This window comes from Nansenia antarctica, assembly GCF_963989245.1.
Source record: "Nansenia antarctica genome assembly, contig: SCAFFOLD_25, whole genome shotgun sequence".
Lineage (NCBI taxonomy): Eukaryota > Metazoa > Chordata > Actinopteri > Argentiniformes > Microstomatidae > Nansenia > Nansenia antarctica.
Window position 1 is genome coordinate 238,055 of NW_027662493.1, and position 8,438 is coordinate 246,492.

Genomic DNA, 8,438 nt, shown 5'->3' on the forward strand with positions numbered 1-8,438 from the left:
GGAAACCATAGCCCCTTTAACACCCACTCTTAAAGGTACAAGCTCTCCTTGGTGAATGTCTCTCCTATTGACTTAATGTGAATCACCACATGCTAATATTTATTCACACAGGCTACATAACAAGCTTATCCTGTAATACAGTTTATTTACCCCTCTCTAGCTTTTAAAACATTGCTTTTCTACATTGTTTACATTTACATTATTTAACTTATGGACCACACACTATCAATTTCTATCTTCAAGTACCGTATTAGAAGTTCTGTAACTATACAGTATATTCTGTCTTTTTTTTTTGGCCTCTTCAGCATCCTGAAAGACCTATTCACAAGAATGACCTGAAGAACCAGACTGAATGCTACAATACTGAATACCCTTACAGCAGAATCACAGTACCTAACAGAGTCATGTTGTAGGTCTGGGTCTAACAGAACAAGTCTGAATGCCACGATACTGAATACCCTTACAGCAGAATCACAGTACCTAACAGAGTCATGTTGTAGGTCTGGGTCTAACAGAACCAGTCTGAATGCTACGATACTGAATACCCTTACAGCAGAATCACAGTACCTAACAGAGTCATGTTGTAGGTCTGGGTCTAACAGAACCAGTCTGAATGCCACGATACTGAATACCCTTACAGCAGAATCACAGTACCTAACAGAGTCATGTTGTAGGTCTGGGTCTAACAGAACCAGTCTGAATGCTACGATACTGAATACCCTTACAGCAGAATCACAGTACCTAACAGAGTCATGTTGTAGGTCTGGGTCTAACAGAACAAGTCTGAATGCTACGATACTGAATACCCTTACAGCAGAATCACAGTACCTAACAGAGTCATGTTGTAGGTCTGGGTCTAACAGAACCAGTCTGAATGCTACGATACTGAATACCCTTACAGCAGAATCACAGTACCTAACAGAGTCATGTTGTAGGTCTGGGTCTAACAGAACCAGTCTGAATGCTACGATACTGAATACCCTTACAGCAGAATCACAGTACCTAACAGAGTCATGTTGTAGGTCTGGGTCTAACAGAACCAGTCTGAATGCTACGATACTGAACACCCTTACAGCAGAATCACAGTACCTAACAGAGTCATGTTGTAGGTCTGGGTCTAACAGAACCAGTCTGAATGCTACGATACTGAATACCCTTACAGCAGAATCACAGTACCTAACAGAGTCATGTTGTAGGTCTGGGTCTAACAGAACCAGTCTGAATGCTACGATACTGAATACCCTTACAGCAGAATCACAGTACCTAACAGAGTCATGTTGTAGGTCTGGGTCTAACAGAACCAGTCTGAATGCTACGATACTGAATACCCTTACAGCAGAATCACAGTACCTAACAGAGTCATGTTGTAGGTCTGGGTCTAACAGAACAAGTCTGAATGCTACGATACTGAATACCCTTACAGCAGAATCACAGTACCTAACAGAGTCATGTTGTAGGTCTGGGTCTAACAGAACCAGTCTGAATGCTACGATACTGAATACCCTTACAGCAGAATCACAGTACCTAACAGAGTCATGTTGTAGGTCTGGGTCTAACAGAACCAGTCTGAATGCTCACGATACTGAATACCCTTACAGCAGAATCACAGTACCTAACAGAGTCATGTTGTAGGTCTGGGTCTAACAGAACCAGTCTGAATGCTACAATACTGAATACCCTTACAGCAGAATCACAGTACCTAACAGAATCATGTTGCAGGTCTGGGTCTAACAGAACCAGTCTGAATGCTACGATACTGAATACCCTTACAGCAGAATCACAGTACCTAACAGAGTCATGTTGTAGGTCTGGGTCTAACAGAACCAGTCTGAATGCGCACGATACTGAACACCCTTACAGCAGAATCACAGTACCTAACAGAGTCATGTTGTAGGTCTGGGTCTAACAGAACCAGTCTGAATGCTACGATACTGAATACCCTTACAGCAGAATCACAGTACCTAACAGAGTCATGTTGTAGGTCTGGGTCTAACAGAACCAGTCTGAATGCTACGATACTGAATATCCTTACAGCAGAATCACAGTACCTAACAGAGTCATGTTGTAGGTCTGGGTCTAACAGAACCAGTCTGAATGCTACGATACTGAATACCCTTACAGCAGAATCACAGTACCTAACAGAGTCATGTTGTAGGTCTGGGTCTAACAGAACCAGTCTGAATGCTACGATACTGAATACTTGTTGTGGTGGAACGTTGTAAACTACCTCATTCCTTTCTTGATCTTGTCTCCTGTCCTTATTTTGCACCATGTTTTTTTAAATTTTATTTGCACTGCTTTTTTAAAGACAGTTTTATTGTATTAATTTCATTAGATTAAGATACAGAAATTAGGGATGCACCGAAATGAAAATTCCTGGCCGAGGCCGAAGCCGAATTTAAGGAAACACTTGGCCGAATACCGAATACCGAATGTGTATCGGCAGTTTTTAATTTTATCATTGCATAAACTAAATACATTTTGCTTTTTATTCATGCTTCTCAAAGAAAGAAATTGAGATTGAAAAAAAATAACTTTTATTGAACATTCCAGCAGACATCAGTCTATACCAACAAAGCACAATAAATAAAATAAATCAGTCAAATTAAATGTTTTTGTTTTCCCTGAATAGCTGCTGAAAGAAAATGGTTCATCAATGTAGGCCGAAGCTTTATTCATGACTTGTGTTAACAAGAATGATGTGCCATGATAATATTATTACAAAATACTTTGGAAGATTGCAAGTTAACTAATTAGGTGAACTCTCTTTAAAGAGATGCTACAGGATTTTGATAATTCTGTATGTTGTGGCTTAAGTATTGATGTCCGTATGGTTCAATGACATAGTGTTACGGCTGGGCCTTCACACACCCTCCCCCGCCCCCACAGCTCGAGCACAGCGTGCTCTCCGCCGCAGCTGAGGCTTGTCCCCGCTAATTAGATCTTCAGCCAAACCTGCACACCTGTCTCCACTCCCAATCAACCCTCTGTCTCCACTCCCAATCAACCCTCTGTCTACATCTACCCTGGACTTCCCTTCACTCATCGTCAGTTCTTCCCTAAGAATGACCTGGCAAGTATCATCAAAACACGCCCACTATTCGGTGGTAAACATTCGGCCGAATACCGAATGTGCTTTATTTTGCGATATTCGGCCGAATACATTCGGTGGCCGAATGTTCGGTGCATCCCTAACAGAAATGCCCACTGTAATGTGAGGACACACCAATAAACTACTGTAATGACATCAGCTGAACTGTTCAGTAGTGGTGTATAACAGGGTTTTCTATGTAAAACTGAGGGGGCCACCAACTTTTGGTTTTTTATTTCCTCCCAAAGAGTTTCAGATTTTTTTAGTCAGAATTTCTGAGAGAAAAGTCTGAAATAACTCCAAAGTACAACTTCCAAATCTAATTCCAAAGGACAGCTTGATAAGAGCATTAATGTCATCCATATAACCAGTAAATAAACACTAATCTGACTTTTTTCCTAATAATTTCAGAAATTCTTATCAGAAATTCTAACTTTAAACTCAGAATATAAGCTTCCCCCCTTTCGGGAGGAAAAACTGAATCAGTTGATGGCCCCTAATACTCATCCTAATACTCATCCTAATACTCATCCGTAGTTTTCTGGTGTAAAAACAGTTTTTCTTGCAGTGTAACTGGTTCTGGTTGACAACTGCCGCGGTTAATAGTTTGAACATCGGCTGTCAAAGTGCCGACAGCAGCAGTAGCTATTTGGCAAGTAACACAGTACATGATCTCAAACCTGCTGTAGTGAACAGAATCATGTTGCAGGTCTGGGTCTAACAGAGTCATGTTGCAGGTCTGGGTCTAACAGAGTCATGTTGTAGGTCTGGGTCTAACAGAATCATGTTGTAGGTCTGGGTCTAACAGAGTCATGTTGTAGGTCTGGGTCTAACAGAGTCATGTTGTAGGTCTGGGTCTAACAGAGTCATGTTGCAGGTCTGGGTCTAACAGAGTCATGTTGTAGGTCTGGGTCTAACAGAGTCATGTTGTAGGTCTGGGTCTAACAGAGTCATGTTGCAGGTCTGGGTCTAACAGAGTCATGTTGTAGGTCTGGGTCTAACAGAGTCATGTTGTAGGTCTGGGTCTAACAGAATCATGTTGTAGGTCTGGGTCTAACAGAATCATGTTGTAGGTCTGGGTCTAACAGAGTCATGTTGTAGGTCTGGGTCTAACAGAGTCATGTTGTAGGTCTGGGTCTAACAGAATCATGTTGCAGGTCTGGGTCTAACAGAGTCATGTTGCAGGTCTGGGTCTAACAGAATCATGTTGTAGGTCTGGGTCTAACAGAATCATGTTGCAGGTCTGGGTCTAACAGAGTCATGTTGTAGGTCTGGGTCTAACAGAGTCATGTTGTAGGTCTGGGTCTAACAGAGTCATGTTGCAGGTCTGGGTCTAACAGAGTCATGTTGTAGGTCTGGGTCTAACAGAGTCATGTTGTAGGTCTGGGTCTAACAGAATCATGTTGTAGGTCTGGGTCTAACAGAGTCATGTTGTAGGTCTGGGTCTAACAGAGTCATGTTGTAGGTCTGGGTCTAACAGAATCATGTTGCAGGTCTGGGTCTAACAGAGTCATGTTGCAGGTCTGGGTCTAACAGAGTCATGTTGTAGGTCTGGGTCTAACAGAGTCATGTTGCAGGTCTGGGTCTAACAGAGTCATGTTGCAGGTCTGGGTCTAACAGAATCATGTTGTAGGTCTGGGTCTAACAGAATCATGTTGTAGGTCTGGGTCTAACAGAATCATGTTGTAGGTCTGGGTCTAACAGAATCATGTTGTAGGTCTGGGTCTAACAGAGTCATGTTGTAGGTCTGGGTCTAACAGAATCATGTTGCAGGTCTGGGTCTAACAGAGTCATGTTGTAGGTCTGGCTCTAACAGAGTCATGTTGTAGGTCTGGGTCTAACAGAGTCATGTTGTAGGTCTGGGTCTAACAGAATCATGTTGTAGGTCTGGGTCTAACAGAATCATGTTGCAGGTCTGGGTCTAACAGAGTCATGTTGTAGGTCTGGGTCTAACAGAGTCATGTTGTAGGTCTGGGTCTAACAGAGTCATGTTGTAGGTCTGGGTCTAACAGAACCATGTTGTAGGTCTGGGTCTAACAGAGTCATGTTGTAGGTCTGGGTCTAACAGAACCATGTTGCAGGTCTGGGTCTAACAGAATCATGTTGCAGGTCTGGGTCTAACAGAATCATGTTGCAGGTCTGGGTCTAACAGAATCATGTTGCAGGTCTGGGTCTAACAGAATCATGTTGTAGGTCTGGGTCTAACAGAGTCATGTTGCAGGTCTGGGTCTAACAGAATCATGTTGTAGGTCTGGGTCTAACAGAGTCATGTTGTAGGTCTGGGTCTAACAGAACCATGTTGCAGGTCTGGGTCTAACAGGACTGAGGCTCGGTGCCTGTGGTTGGCAGCTGACTCAGAGATGCCATACCGAAGCTAGACTATAATGAACTGTTTTAAATTCTGTGGATAACATTGTTCATCCTGCTAAAACAGGCGGGCAAGTCCAGATTATTTGCAGTTACAATGACATCGCAGGCAAGATCACGGAACTGTCCGGAAACATCCATGTGACAACGAGCCGTCATACAGTAACATATTGCATTCATGCGCGCATAACTCTAACTAACATTGTCTCTAACTTGACATATGAATAAATATATATATATATTATAATTATATTGAATAAATCAACAGTTACATTGTAAATGTTTTACATACCCGCAACAATCCAATCACATGGAGAGCGAGCGCTGACTTCCTACTCAAGGAGTCGAGTGAATGGAATCATGGGAAAGTGAGTCTACACTGGTTTATAGTCAAACTTTGTCGCCATCTAGTGGTCAGATTAAAACATTTTTGGCATTTAGCAGACGCCTTATTCCAAAGCGATTTACAATCAATACATTTGAATGCTAAGCATGTGAATCATCAGTCCACCATTCGTGGCAGGAAGAGTAATCCAGCTCAGGCCCGGGGCCATTGATAGAAGGAGAAACCTTCTTCTACCACCTTCTTCTAGAACTTTTTTTTTTTTTTTTACTGGAGAAACAGAGAAGCAGTACAAGGGGGGCAATAGAAGTCATAGGGGACACAGTAGAGGGGAAAGCGGGTGTCTTTAGGAGACGTAGTGGTGAGGGTCAGAAGATGTCTCAGGAGGAGCAGTTAAGATGTAACCTGAAGAGGTGGGTCTTCAGTCTACGACGGAAGATGGGTAGTGACTCTGCCGTTCTGACAGCCGTGGGGAGCTCATTCCACCAGCGGGGAGCCAGTGTTGTGAAGAGACGTGATCGGGCAGCCCGACTGCTGTGTAGAGGAGGTGGGGCCAGTCGGCCAGCCGAGGTGGAGGAGCGGAGTGAGCGGGCAGGGGTTTGGGGGGTTACCATTTCCTTCAGGTAGGCAGGGGCTGTCCCTTTAGCTGCCTGGTATGCAAGCACCAGGGTCTTGAATCTGATGCGAGCTGCTATCGGGAGCCAGTGCAGGGTGCGAAGGAGAGGGGTGACATGAGAGTATTTGGGGAGGTTGAATACCAGCCGGGCAGCAGCATTCTGGATGAGCTGCAGAGGTCTAATGGCTGAAGCGGGGAGCCCAGCCAGGAGTACATTGCAGTAGTCCAGGCGGGAGATGACCAGTGCCTGGGTCAAGAGTTGCGCTGCCTCTCTGGTAAGGAATGGTCGTATCCTTCTGATGTTGTAGAGGAAGAATCTGCAGGAGCGAGACGTTGCTGCAATATTCTCCGCACAGGATAGTCGGTTATCCAGGATCACTCCAAGGTTCTTGGCTGTCAGGGAGGGGGTTACAGTAGAGTTCTCCACTGTGATGGAGAAGTCTTGGAGAGGGCAGGCTTTCCCGGGGATGAAGAGGAGCTCGGTCTTGTTAAGATTGAGCTTGAGATGGAGGTCAGCCATCCAAGTTGAAATGTCAGCGAGACATGCTGAGATACGGGTTGCCACGTGTACATCAGACGGGGGGAAGGACAGGAAGAGTTGAGTGTCGTCTGCGTAGCTGTGGTAGGAGAGCCCATGTGAAGAGATTACCGAGCCAAGAGACTTGGAGTAGAGGGAGAAAAGTAGGGGCCCTAGGACAGAACCCTGGGGTACCCCAGTGGAGAGGGTTCGTGGAGAAGATAGCGATTCTCTCCAGGTCACCTGGTAGGAGCGGCCCGCCAGGTAGGAAGAAAACCAGGAGTGTGCGGTGCCAGAGATGCCCAGGTCTGAGAGGATGGAGAGAAGGATCTGGTGATTGACTGTGTCGAAGGCGGCAGACAGGTCAAGGAGAATGAGAACAGAGGAGAGGGAGGAAGCTTGGGCAGAGTGGAGGGCTTCCGTGACAGCAAGGAGCGCAGTCTCAGTGGAATGCCCAGCCTTGAAGCCGGATTGGTGGGGGTCTATGTGATCCATCTTCCGGAGATAGTCAGTCAGTTGTTTAGATGCCGCGCGTTCAAGGGTTTTGGAAGGGAAGGAGAGAAGGGATGCAGGTCTGTAATTGTGGACAGATGATGGGTCAAGGGTAGGTTTCTTGAGGAGAGGCTTGACTCTGGCTATTTTGAAGGCCGCAGGGACCGATCCTGTGGATAGGGAGGAGTTGATTAGGGTGGTAAGGTAAGGAAGGATGTCGGCGGAAATGGATTGGAGAAGGGGGGAGGGGATGGGATCAAGAGGGCATGTGGTTGCCCGCTTTGATGTGATAAGTGTGAGAATCTCATCGGGGGAGAGGGGGGAAAAAGATGACAATCCAGAGACCGAGTGTCGAGGAGAGAGTTTGGAAGGAGTGTTAGCATTGTTAGTGGGAGGAGGGAGAGGTGGGGGGGAAAAGGTGCTGCTGATGTCGTCCACCTTTTTTTCAAAGTAGGTGACAAAGTCATCGGCGGACAGGGAGGAAGGAGGAGGGGGAGGAGGTGGATTAAGGAGTGAAGAGAAAGTGGAGAACAGTTTTCTAGGATTAGAGGCAGAAGAATGTATTTTGGAATGATAGTAGGATGCTTTAGCAGCTGATGCCGAGGAGGCGTAGTTGGCAAGGAGAGAGTGATAGAGGTTAAGGTCATCAGAAAGGCCAGTTTTTCTCCATTTCCTCTCAGCTGCTCTGAGCTCTAGTCTACAAGCATGTAGCGTTTCAGAGAGCCAGGGAGCTCGAGGAGAGGATCGAGCTGGCTTCAAGGTTAGTGGACAGAGGGTGTCGAAGGATGAGGTGAGAGCGGACAGGAGGGTTGAGGATGCCGCATCAGTGGATAGAAGGGAGAAGGATTCGACAGAGGGTAGGGAGGATAGGACAGAAGAAGAGAGGGTGATGGGGGACAGGGTAAGTAGGTTACGACGAGAGGGTCTTAAGTGGTTAGAGGCTGAGAGGGAAGAGGAAGTTTTGAGGGGAAGGGAGAAGGATATAAAGTGGTGATCAGAAACTGGAAGAGGG